Below are 12,201 nucleotides of genomic sequence, written 5' to 3' on the forward strand. Positions count from 1 at the left end.
TTTTAGTTGAGTCTCTGCCTGGTTTTGGTATCAGGACGATGTTGGTTTCATAAAATGAGTTAGGGAGAATTCCCTCCTTCTGTGTTGTTTGATACAGTTTCAGAAATAATGGAACCAGCTCCTCTTTGTACATCTGGTAGAATTTGGCTGTGAACCCATCTGGACCTGGACTTTGTTTGGTTGGTAGGCTATTGATTGTTACCTCTACTTCAGCCCTTGTTATTTGTCTATTCAGGGTTTCAGCTTCCTCCTGGTTTAGTCTTGGTAGAATACAAGTGTCTAGGAATTCATCCATTTCTTCCTGGTTTACTGGTATATGTGAGTAGAACTGTTTGTAGTAATCTCTGTTAGTAGTTTGTATTTCTGTGGGATCAGTGGTGGTATCCCCTTTATTGTTTTTTATTGCATCTATGTGATTCTTTTCCCTTTTCTTTTTTATTAATCTGGCTAGCAATCTGTCTATTTTGTTGATCTTTTCAAAAAACCAGCTCCTGGATTTATTGATTTTTTTAAAGGGTTTTTTGTGTCTCTGTCTCCTTCAGTTCGGCTCTGATCTTGGTTATTTATTGTCTTCTGCTAGCTTTTGAGTTTTTTTGATCTTGCTCCTCTAGCTCTTTCAATTTTGACAGTAGGGTGTCGATTTTAGATCTTTCTTATCTTCTCTGGTGGGCATTTATTGCTATAAATTTCCCTCTCAACACTGCTTTAAAGGTGTCCCAGAGATTCTAGTAAGTTGTGTCTTCATTCTGGTTGGTTTCGAAGAACATCTTTATTTCTGCCTTCATTTCATTGTATATCCAGTCAACACTCAGAAACAAGTTAAGTTGTTCAGTTTCCAAGTGGTTATGTGGGTTTGAGTGTGTTTCTTGATTCTGAGTTCTAGTCTGATTGCACTGTGGTCTGATAGACTGTTTGTTATGATTTCTGTTCTTTTGCATTTGCTGAGGAGTGATTTGCTTCCAATGATGTGGTCAATTTTAGAGTAAGTGCAATGTGGTGCTGAGAAAAATGTATATTCTGTGGATTTGCGGTGGAGCATTCTGTATATGTCTATTAGGTCCGCTAGGTCCAGCTCTGCATTCAAGTCCTGGATATCCTTGTTAATTTTCTGTCTCGTTGATCCTGTCTAATATTGACAGTGGAGTGCGGAAGTCTCCCACTATTATGGTGTGGGAGTCTAAATTTTATTTTAGGTCATTAAGAACTTGCTTTATGTATCTGGGTGTTCCTGTATTGGGGGAGTATATATGTAGGATAGTTAGCTCTTCCTGTTGGATTGATCCTTTTACCATTATGTAGTGTCCTTCTTTGTCTCTTGATCTTTGTTGGTTTGAAGTCCATTTTATCAGAGACTAGGATTGTAAACCCTGCTTTTTTGTTGTTCTCCATTTGCTTGGTAAATATTCTTCTATCCCTTTATTTTGAGTCTATGTGTGTCTTTGTATGTGAAATGGGTTTCCTAAATACAGCACACTGATGGGTTCTGACTTTTTATCCAGTTTGCCAGTCTTCGTCTTTTGATTGGGGTGTTTAGGCTATTTACATTCAATGTTAATATTGTTATGTGTGAATTTGATCCTGCCATTTTGTTACTAGCTGGTTTTCTTTCCCATTAGTTGACTCATTTTTTCATTGCATTTTTGGTCTTTGCCAACTGGTTTGCTTTTGCAGTGTCTGGTACTTGTTTCTTAGTGTTTCTTTCTGTGCTTAGTGTTTCTTTTAGGAGCTCTGGTAGGGCAGGTCTAGTGATGACAAAATCTCTCAATAATTGCTTGTCTGCAAAGGATTTTATTTGTCCTTCACTTACGAAGCGTAATATGGCTGAATATGAGATTCTGGGTTGAAAGGTCTTTTCTTTAAGGATGTTGAATATTGGCCCCTACTTTCTTGGGACTTGTAGGGTTTCTGCCGAAAGATCTGCTGTGAGTCTGATTGGCTTCCATCTGTGGGTGACCTGAGCTTTCTCTCTGGCTGCCCTTAGCATTTTTTCCTGATGAATCTGATGATTATGTGCCTTGGGGTTGCTCTTCTTGAGTATCTTTGTGGAGTTCTCTGTATTTCTTGAATTTGAAATTTGGGCTGCCTTGCTAAGCCTGGGAAGTTCTCCTGGATAATATCCTGGAGCGTGTTTTCCAGCTTGGATTCATTCTCCCCATCATATTCAGGTACACCAATCAAGTATAGATTAGGTCTTTTAACATAATCCCATTATTTCTTGGAGGCTTTGTTCATTTCTTTTCACTCTTTTTTCTCTTGTCTTGCCTTCTCTTTTTATTTCATTGAGTTGATCTTCAATCTCTGATATCCTTTCTTCTGCTTGATCGATTCGGCTATTAAAACTTGTGTTTGCTTCACATAGTTCTCGTGCTATGTTTTTCAACTCCATCAAGTCGTTTATGTTCTTCTCTAAGCTTGTTATTCCAGTTAGCATTTCATCTAATTTTTTTTCAAGGTTTTTGGTTTCTTTGCATTGAGTTGGAACCTGTTCCTTTAGCTCAGAAAAGTTTGTTATTATCCACTTTCTGAAGCCTGTTTCTGTCAATTCGTCGCACTCCTCAGTCAAGTTGTGATCCTGTGTTATTGAGGAGTTGTGATTCCTTGAAGAAGAGGTGTTCTCGTCTTTGATGGTTTCATCTTTTTTTGCGCTGGTTTTTTCCCATCTTTGTGGATTTACCTGGCTATGTTGTCAGGGAGCTGCTTGATGAAGTCGCTTGTCTGCCTGTGGAGGCGCTACTGGGTTTCTAGGGACTCCTTCAGGTTACTAGGGAAGCTTCTTGTGTCTTTTTTGTTTATACTGGGAGATTAGGCCCACCTCTTCCCCTGACCTGTAGGTACTGCTGGTTGGTCAAGAATGTTGTCCCGTTGCTACGTAGGCTTCCTGTGTTTTTTGTTAAAACATGTAGCCCAGTCCCACCCCTCTAGTGGTGGGTTGTGCCCTTCGTTCACTGTGCTGGATCATTCAGGGTTCATCTCAGACTGTGGCACTGGCTGCACAACCCACTAGAGTCAGAGCTTCAGCCCTCTGGGTTTGTGGGGGAGGGTAGGGACCCACCAAGCCACACCCGGCCATCTCCCCCTGTCAGCTTCCTCTCTCTTTGGTCGTGTGGTAGGATCCCGCCCAGCTGCTCCTGCTTACAGCACCAGCTCTCTGCAGGGTGGAGGGAGGGGGCAGTAGCTCAATCTGCAGGCTTTTATTCAACTCTGCACTTGTAATTCCTGGCGCTTGACGGGCAAAGATCCCCTGTTTTGTGTATTGCTGAGGATTTGGGGGAAGCGCTGTATCTGTGCCGGAGTGTCAGAGGGGAACCTCTGACTTACCGGTCAGATGCACTTTCTAGGTGAAGCAGCACCCCTCCACGCCTCAGTCTGCCCTGAGTGGGCTTTGCTAACCGTCAGACCAGACCCGTTAAAAAACGCACCTGGTACCTCCATTAGAGATAGGAGATCTCTGGATTTCTGTGTCTCTCTCGCTGGGTGTTGTGCACTGGAGTTGTGTCTAATCGGCCATCTTACATCTCCTTTTCTATTTTTCTTATTCTTAATTGCTCTAAAAAATAATTTTGTTTAAAGCAATAATAGTAGCAGTGCACTAGGTGGTTGTAGCATGTGGATAAATGACATGAAAGACAGGAATGCCATAAGAGATGGGAAGGGAAAATTGGGAGTACTCTGTTATTTACTCAAACTGGTCCTTTCCTGGAAATGACACTCAAGAGTCTCCTTTCTATCAGTTTTGTGTGATGACTCTTCCAATGAAACAGTAATGGGCTATAAAACTTTAATAACCTATGTCATCAAAATTGAGTGGTTTTTGTTGCACCCCCCCCCAACATACAAACACAACCACACATTTATAAAGAACTAAAGAAGAGATGAGATTAAATAAGGGTAACAGGTAGTAAAAATAAAATGGAAAGAAACTTATGAGGACAAATCTATAAAATAAGTATGAGCAAGTGAGAAAAGATGAAACCAAGAGAATAAATAGAAATTAAGAGAGTCATAGAAAATGGACAAGTGAAAAGTTCAAGAGCATCGGAATCATTTGTAAAGTGTGTGTTAGTTGTGGGGGTGTGGGGGATGGTGCACATATACAGTCAACTCCACAATGGGTTACTCTATGAAGATTTTTTATTATTTAAAAAATATTTATTGAGGGGATGGAGGGACAAAGGGAGGGAGAACATTAGAACAAATACCTAATGTATGAGGGTCTTGAAACATAGTTGATGGGTTGATAGGTGTAGCAACCACCATGGCACAGGTATACCTATGTAACGAACCTGTACGTTCTGCACATGTACCCCAGAACTTGATATTTAAAATACATATGTATATATATAAAGTAGAAAAATATTTATTGAGTATCTGCCAAATATAAACTATAATCCCAGGCACATTGAAGAGAAATATGAAATATATTCATTGTCCTAAAGAGTCTATAATTTATTTTCAGAGAGAAATAAGGAAAAAAACTAAACAACAAGATGTGCCACTAATGAAAGATTTATCAGACGAGGGTTTAAAAGATAAGACTAACTTTACTATTCACTAGCCCTTTCTTCTATAAACTTAGGCGTCCAAATGGAGTCTTATGAAAGAACTAGGATTCCATATTCTGCAAGACTTCCTTGAAATCTGATACCCTAGAGATCTGACCTTATTTACTGGATAACTGTGCATGATACTTTGCCAGGTGCTGAGAATACAAAAATATACTTAAATGAGGTTACCATCATCAACAATTTTGTGTATTAGGAACTAGACATATACATTTCGAAATACCCTCATAAATAGTCATTACAAAGCAATGAGTGCAACAGAGTTCAAAGAAAGACCATTATTGACTGAATAGATAAGGTAACACTTGGTGAAGGAAGTCTTCGTTTGAAGGATTGGTATGCATGAACCAGAAAAAGTGAGTAAGAAGAAATGCAGATGTAGCATTAGCAAAGTCAATATAATGGGAAATGTAACGGACTCGCACAAAAAAATTTAACAATCAAAAAAGAAAAATCTTGTTCTGTTTCTTAGCTCTGTAGTGGTTACAAAAGCTACAACATCTTTAAATGTGTTATCTTTATTTCTTAACTTCATTGAGGAAAAACTCACATTCTAGATAGAGGTTCCAGGTTTCACTTAGTTGCTTGGTATTTCTAAGTAACTTGGTAAATAGTCTGGAATTTCATTTTTTAATTGTTCTTTACACAAAACTTTATTTATTTATTTATTTATTTATTTATTTATTTATTTATTTACAGAGTCTCACTCTGTCACCCAGGCTGGAGTGTAGTGGCGCAGTCTCAGCTCACTGCAGCCTCTGCCTCCTGGGTTCAGCCTCCCATAGCTGGGATTACAAGCGCCCACCACCACGCCCGACTAATTTTTATATTTTTAATAGAGACGGGGTTTCACCATGTTGGCCAGGATGGTCTCAATCTCCTGACCTTGTGATCCATCCACCTTGGGCTCCCAAAGTGCTGGGATTAAAGGCATGAGCCACCGCAACTGGCCCATTTATTATTTTTAATTACAATTTAGTGAACAGTTTACTAACCATTATAGTAATACATTTGACTTAATTATGCATATTCACTAAAAGTAGTAATTGAGAAGATTTAATCCTCCTTTATTTCAAGATTTTACTGTATTTGTATTTATTTATTTGAGACAAAATCTCACTCTGTCACCCAGGCTAGAGTGCAGTGGTGTGATTATAACTCACTGTAGCCTCAACCTCTTGGGCTCTAAGAGATTCCCCCACCACAGTCTCCCTAGTAGCTGGGACTACAGATGTACAACAACACACTAACTTATTTTTTATTTTTTCTAGAGGTTTGCTGGGACTACAGGTATGCAACAACACACCGCCTTATTTTTAATTTTTTGTAGAGGTGAGGTTTCACCATGTTGCCCAGGCTGGCCTTGAACTCTTGGGCTCAAAATATAGCTTTGGCTTCCCAAAGTGCTATCTTTTACATTTTAAAGATGTCAAAAAAAAAAAATCTATAATAGGCCTTTTGAATGTGGGTTTTGTTGAAAAAAAGAAAAGAAAATTTTTTAATAAAATAAAATAGGCCTAGTTGCCCATTTTTAAAAATATACTTAAATGTAAAGGATAGATAAGAAAGAACGAAAGAATGAATGATGAGTGAAAAATCTTTCAACTTCTCCACAGGCCCAGATCTGAAAAAAAAATTAATAAAATTTTAAAAAATATTTTGAGATCTTATGGTTTCCTATCCAACATGTAAAGAGGTTGGCAGTTGTACGCTCATCCTCACCAAAAAAAAAAAAAAAAAGAACAAACTGAAAATCAACAACTCTTCTTACATCCATCAAAGAATGAAGACACAGGACAGACCACTGCCCCCAAAATTAGAACAGACAAATACAGAGAATCACAGATTACTAAGAGCAGACGCCACAGCTAGAGCCAGTAACTGGTAGGAACATTTCAAGGGTGATTGACTAATTGCTAGAGACTGAGATTAAGACTAGTTTAAAACATTAAAAACTCCTGTAGGCCCATCCTTAGAGTATCACATACTTTTTCTGAGTTTTACCTCTAAGAACCCTATCAAGTTCTCAGGGTTAAGAGCTGAGGGAAAAATGCCCTTGTGTTTCTGTGTGTGTAGAGGGAAGAGAGTCAACTTTTTTTTTTTTTTTTTGAGACGGAGTTTCGCTTTTGTTACCCAGGCTGGAGTGCAATGGCTCGATCTTGGCTCACCGCAACCTCCGCCTCCTGGGTTCAGGCAATTCTCCTGCCTCAGCCTCCTGAGTAGCTGGGATTACAGGCACGCGCCACCATGCCCAGCTAATTTTTTTTTTTGTATTTTTAGTAGAGACGGGTTTTCACCATGTTGACCAGGATGGTCTTGATCTCTCGACCTCGTGATCCACCCGCCTCGGCCTCCCAAAGTGCTGGGATTACAAGCTTGAGCCACCGTGCCCAGCCGAGAGTCAACTTTTTTTTAAAAAACAAACATATACTTACCCGGCAGGGGAGATACCATGATCAGGAAGGTGGTTTTCCCAGGGCGAGGCTTACCCACTGCACTCCAGATGTGCTGACCCCCGCGATTTCCCCAAAAGTGGGAAACTCGACTGCATAATTTGTGGTAGTAGGGGAATGCGTTCGTGTACTCCCCGGTCTCTAAATTAAAAAAAAAAAAAAAAATTTAAGTAAAAAAAACAAACAGACTTCCAGAGCTACTGCTCTCCTTAACAAAGACCTGTCTTCAAGGGAAACTATTTTACCAACATCTAACCGAGCTAGGTTTTGCCAGAGTCTATCATGAGAGAAGTGAAATACCCAACTCCAGCCCCCTCTAGCCTGTCTCACCTAAGGGGGCTAGGAGGGAGTTGGGGGGTTAAGGACCACAGAACACTTACTCTCCCCCATCACCTTGCCACCACATTAATCAGTCTACTATATAGTAATAGGGATTATAGTTGAGCAAAGCTCAGGCCCTATTTCAAAAGGAGTCTCTAGGGAAACCCAAATACTACAGAGGAAACACAAATAAGCATTAGATGATGTTTTCACATCTGACATCTACAGCTGCAACTACCAGTCGATGCAACCTAACTCATAGCTAGATAAACAAAAAAACCTCACACTAAATGCCTACTTACCTTGTTCCTTTTATACATTACATCATGTACAGCTTTCAACAACAAATTACACGGCACACTAAAAGGCAAAACAAACAAAACCCACACACTCTTAATGCATAAAGCAAGTAGAAGAACCAGACTCAGTTATGGCAAAGACTGTCAAATTATAGAGACAGGGAATTTAAAATAACTGTGGGCCAAGTGTAGTGGGTTACACCTGTAATCCAGCACTTTGGGAGGCCAAGGCAGGTGGATTGCTTGAGCCCAGGGGTTCAAGACTGGGCTGGGCAACATGACACAACCCAATCTCTACAGAAATACAAAAATTAGCCAGGCATGATGGAGCTTGCCTGTAGTCTCAGCTGCATGGGTGTCTGAGGTGGTCCTTAAGCCCAGGATGTCAAGGCTGTAGTGAGTCAAGATTGCACCAGTGCACTCCATCCAGCCTAGGGACAGACCAAGACCCTGTCTTAAATAAATAAATAAAGGTCAGGTGCGGTGGCTCATGCCTGTAATCCCAGCACTTTGGGAGGCCAGGGTGGACAGATCACCTGAGGTCAGAAGTTTGAGACCAGCCTGGCCAACATGACAAAACCCTGTTTCTACTAAAAACAAAAAAATCAGCTGGATATAGTGGTGTATGCCTATAATCCCAGCTACTTGGGAGGCTGAGACAGGAGAATTGCTTGAACCCAGGAGTTGGAGGTTACAGTGAGCTAAGATAGTGCCACTGTACTCCAGCCTGGGTGAAAGAGTGAGATTCTGTCTCTAAATTAATTAATTGTTTAATTAAATAAGTGATTAATATGCTAAGAGCTCTAATGGAAAAAATACTAGAAATCAAAAACAATCTTTGGCTTCCCTGAACCAAATTGGAAGAAGAATTGTCTTGGGACACACATAAAATACACTAACACTAATGATAACTAATGAGCTAAAAAAAAATTTTTTAATAACAAAAAAACTTCATGATGTTTTAATAAAGTTTATGAATTTGTGTTGAGCCACATTCAAAGCCACCCTGGACCACCTGTGGCCTGCGGGCAGTCGGTTGGACAAGTAGCTTGCTGTAATAAGAATGAAGAATGCCTTTGATGGGCTTAGACATAGCAAAGGAAAGAATTAGTGACCTTGAAGATGCGTCGATTGAAATGCCCCAAATGGAAAAGTGAAGAGAAAAAAAGAAAAATACAGTTTTACCTTAAAAAACATTCAGGCATGAAATGCTACACTAATGGCCCCCAATAATTCATGCCTCCTCAGTATTCATTTAGCCTCAACCCACAATGACTTTGGCCAAGAAGACATCAGCGAACATGACCCAAGTAGAATCCTGATAGCCCTTACACTGCAGGACTTGCCCTCTAGGAGTGTGGCCCTGAGATAGCATGTGAAAAAAAGCCAGGCTAGTCTCCCAGGATGAAAGACCATAAAGAGGCAGGCCAGTGCAGTCATCCCACCAAACCCAACCCCAGGTAACCAACCAGCTGAGTGCAGTCACATGAATAACCTAGTCAAAACAGCAGAAACCACCCAGTTAACCCACTGAATCATAAGAAATAAAATGATTCTAGTTGTAAGCCAGTAAATTTTAGGTTTATTTGTTATTCAACAGTAATTGCAAGGAAGAAAGTAATATTCTGCTTTGCTTCATGAGCCAAATACGAATGAATTTACAAAGATGGAAGTGCTGACACTGATAAAAAATGTATGTTTGGGCAGTTCAGGCATGAGTGGATAGGAAAGGGATAGAAATGTAGAGAAGCAGAAGGTGACAACTGAAGAGTTTAAAAGTATATGCATACTGACACTCACAACTTTAATCATGTCCTCCAGGAAGAAGGTACACATGAAAGAATTGACTGCTAAAGAAAATAATTAGAAAGTATTTTTACGGTTTATGCCTATTGATAGCTAGTAATTGCCTCCAGATCTCTCCAAGTTGAGTAACATGTATTTAATAATACCTACCTACTCTATTGAACTTTTCTTTTAAAATCACATTTCAGCAAAAATAACCTATCTTGCAATTTGGGACTAAAAACATCTTTTCTCACCTTTGGTTTTAAAGTAGTTAAGCATCTTTGATCCATGTCCCAGAACTAAGCAGGTTTGCTCCCTTGTCTCTTTTTTTTTTTCCTACTGAAAAAAAAAGGCCCCTTATAAGCAAAATGACCACTGGTTTCCCTCTCAGAGAGGTAAGATCTCCAACATGGAAAATTAAGTGCACTAAGTCATAAGTCAAGCTTTCCCATTTAGCTCGTTTATACAACATTGTTCACTTTGGAACCCAAGGATTTTTTTAATATTAATCCAGAGGATGACAGCTGAAACATAATTGCACATAACTTCAGAAAAGTTTACCACCCTAATGCAACTCAAAAGGAACACTTACCATTAAATTGAACTCCACAAGCAATAACACCTAATGCGGTGTGTTTTTATGGGAGCTGTGTGGATTTCTTTTATTGTTTCCCTTTGCATTATTTTTTAAATGCATTTGCAATGGCTTTTTGCTATTCCTTCATTAGAGGCTTTTTTGAATTAAGGATAGAAAAGCAGTTAACAAAAACTACTCAGTTCTTCAAAAAATTAAACACAAAGTTAGGATATGACTCATAAATTCCACTCATAGGTATATTCCCAAGAACAGAAAACATGTTGACATAAAAACTTTTATGTGAATGTTCATAGCAGCATTATTCATAATAGCCCAAAAAGTGAAAATAGACCAAATGTCCACCAACTGATGATACAGTGGAATATTATTCAGTCACAAAAACATGAAACGTGCAACAATGTGATGAACCATGCAAAACTATTCTAAGTGAATATAGCTAGACACCAAAGGCCACATATTGTCCAACTCCATTGATACGAAAGGTCCAGAATAGGCAACTTCATAGAGGTAGAAAGGACAGTAGTGGTTACCAGGGGCTTGAAGGAGGAAGAAATGGGAAGTAACTGCTCTTGGATGTGAGGTTTGTTTTTGTGGTGATGAAAATATTCTGGAATTGGTGTCAGTTGCACAACCTTGTCAATGTACTAAAAACCACTGAATTGTACACTTTAAGCTGTGGGTTTTGTGATATGTGAATTATATACCAATTTAACACAAAAGAAGAGACATAAAAACTACTCACATTCTAAATTTATAACTGGGAAGTAGGTTGACAGAACTTGAACCAGGGTTCCAAGCATCTTCATTTATTCCAAAAAAGAAATTAGAAGAACTTTCATTAAAAACTGCTTATGGGGCCGATGTGGTGGCTTATGCCTGTAATCCCAGCACTTTAGGAGGCCAGGGCAGGTGGATCACTGAGGTTGGGAGTTTGAGACCAGCCTGGCCAACATGGCAAAACTCTGTCTCTACTAAAAATATAAAAATTAGTCAGGTGTGGTGGCACACAATTGTAATCCCAGCTACTTGGTAGGCTCAGGCGGGAGCATCACTTGAAGGAGGCAGAGGTTGCAGTTAGCTGAGATAGCACCACTGTACTGCTCTGTAGTTACAAAGCACTTTTATAATACATTGGAAGTTAAGTACTAGTATGTGGTAATTGTCTCACCGAATCTATGCAGTAGATGATATTGTTTGGTACTGTTACTCTAATTCTACAGATGAAAAAACATTCCATTATATTTTCATTTTTGTATCCTTAAGCATCTCCAGGTCAAGGTTTGTCTCTCTTTTCATCTGTGTAAAATGCATACAGTGTATATTCACTCAATGTTTAGATGAATGAATATACAAACTAAGGCTCAGGGGGGTCAAGAGATTACTAGAGAGCAAAGCAGTATTAAGTACATACCTTTGGCATTCAGATCCCATGTGTTTTTCATAATACCGTATTTACAAGTCTCCTGTGTTCCCTGCACATTTGTTCAAGCCCCATTATATAAGCCGATATCGTGTTATTATTCAAAAGCCAAATGGATGTCTTCCACAGTAATCATTGACATGGCATATTATAAGACCTCAAGGAAAGCTAAAGTTATGCAACTGTACAAATTTGTTATTTACTCCTAAACCTTCTGTTTAGTACAGCAGACATCTACTAAATGCCTACTGTATGCCAGCCACTATACTGTATTCCCCAGGAATAGAGCATGAAAATGAATAATTACCTCGACTGGAAGCACCTAAGCAGCTCTTTTAATGAAACTCCTTTCTGTCTACCGCATGTTTCATCACTTCATCCTGTCAGCTATCTATAAACTGAGTTCAGATGTAATTCAAAATACGCTAAAGGAGTAACACTCAGGCAGTGGATTCCTTTATTCGCAATCATAACTCAACTTTCAGGAAAAGAGGACAACCGTTGTTTTAAGAAGTTTTCCATCAACAGTGATGATCCTAACCTCCAAAATCTAAGAACTCAGCATTTGAGCATGCAGCCGCACAAATTCCCCATATACTATTCACTTAGGATAATTTAAGATCTTTCTTTCTGGAGCCACATTCTAGAGCACCTGTACCACCACATACTTTTAAAAGGTATTAACCACTTCTCTAATGGTTTATGGCTTTTGGTGAAGACAGCTTATTTCTTGTCCTTACGCTGAGCACTAATTAGGACT

At 39.3% G+C, this 12,201-nt stretch overlaps 1 protein-coding gene and 1 non-coding gene across 2 annotated transcripts in view; both read left to right on the forward strand.

Annotated features, from left to right (window-relative positions):
* ITFG1 (integrin alpha FG-GAP repeat containing 1) overlaps nucleotides 1-12,201 on the forward strand; it is a 277,356-nt gene that overhangs the window by 242,221 nt on the left and 22,934 nt on the right. The window lies entirely within an intron of this gene.
* On the forward strand, nucleotides 6,990-7,153 carry LOC120362316 (U1 spliceosomal RNA). The gene has a single exon (XR_005578262.1). It is a non-coding gene; the product is annotated as a U1 spliceosomal RNA (small nuclear RNA).

The sequence above is a fragment of the Saimiri boliviensis genome, chromosome 1 (genome assembly GCF_048565385.1).
Source record: "Saimiri boliviensis isolate mSaiBol1 chromosome 1, mSaiBol1.pri, whole genome shotgun sequence".
Classification (NCBI taxonomy): domain Eukaryota; kingdom Metazoa; phylum Chordata; class Mammalia; order Primates; family Cebidae; genus Saimiri; species Saimiri boliviensis.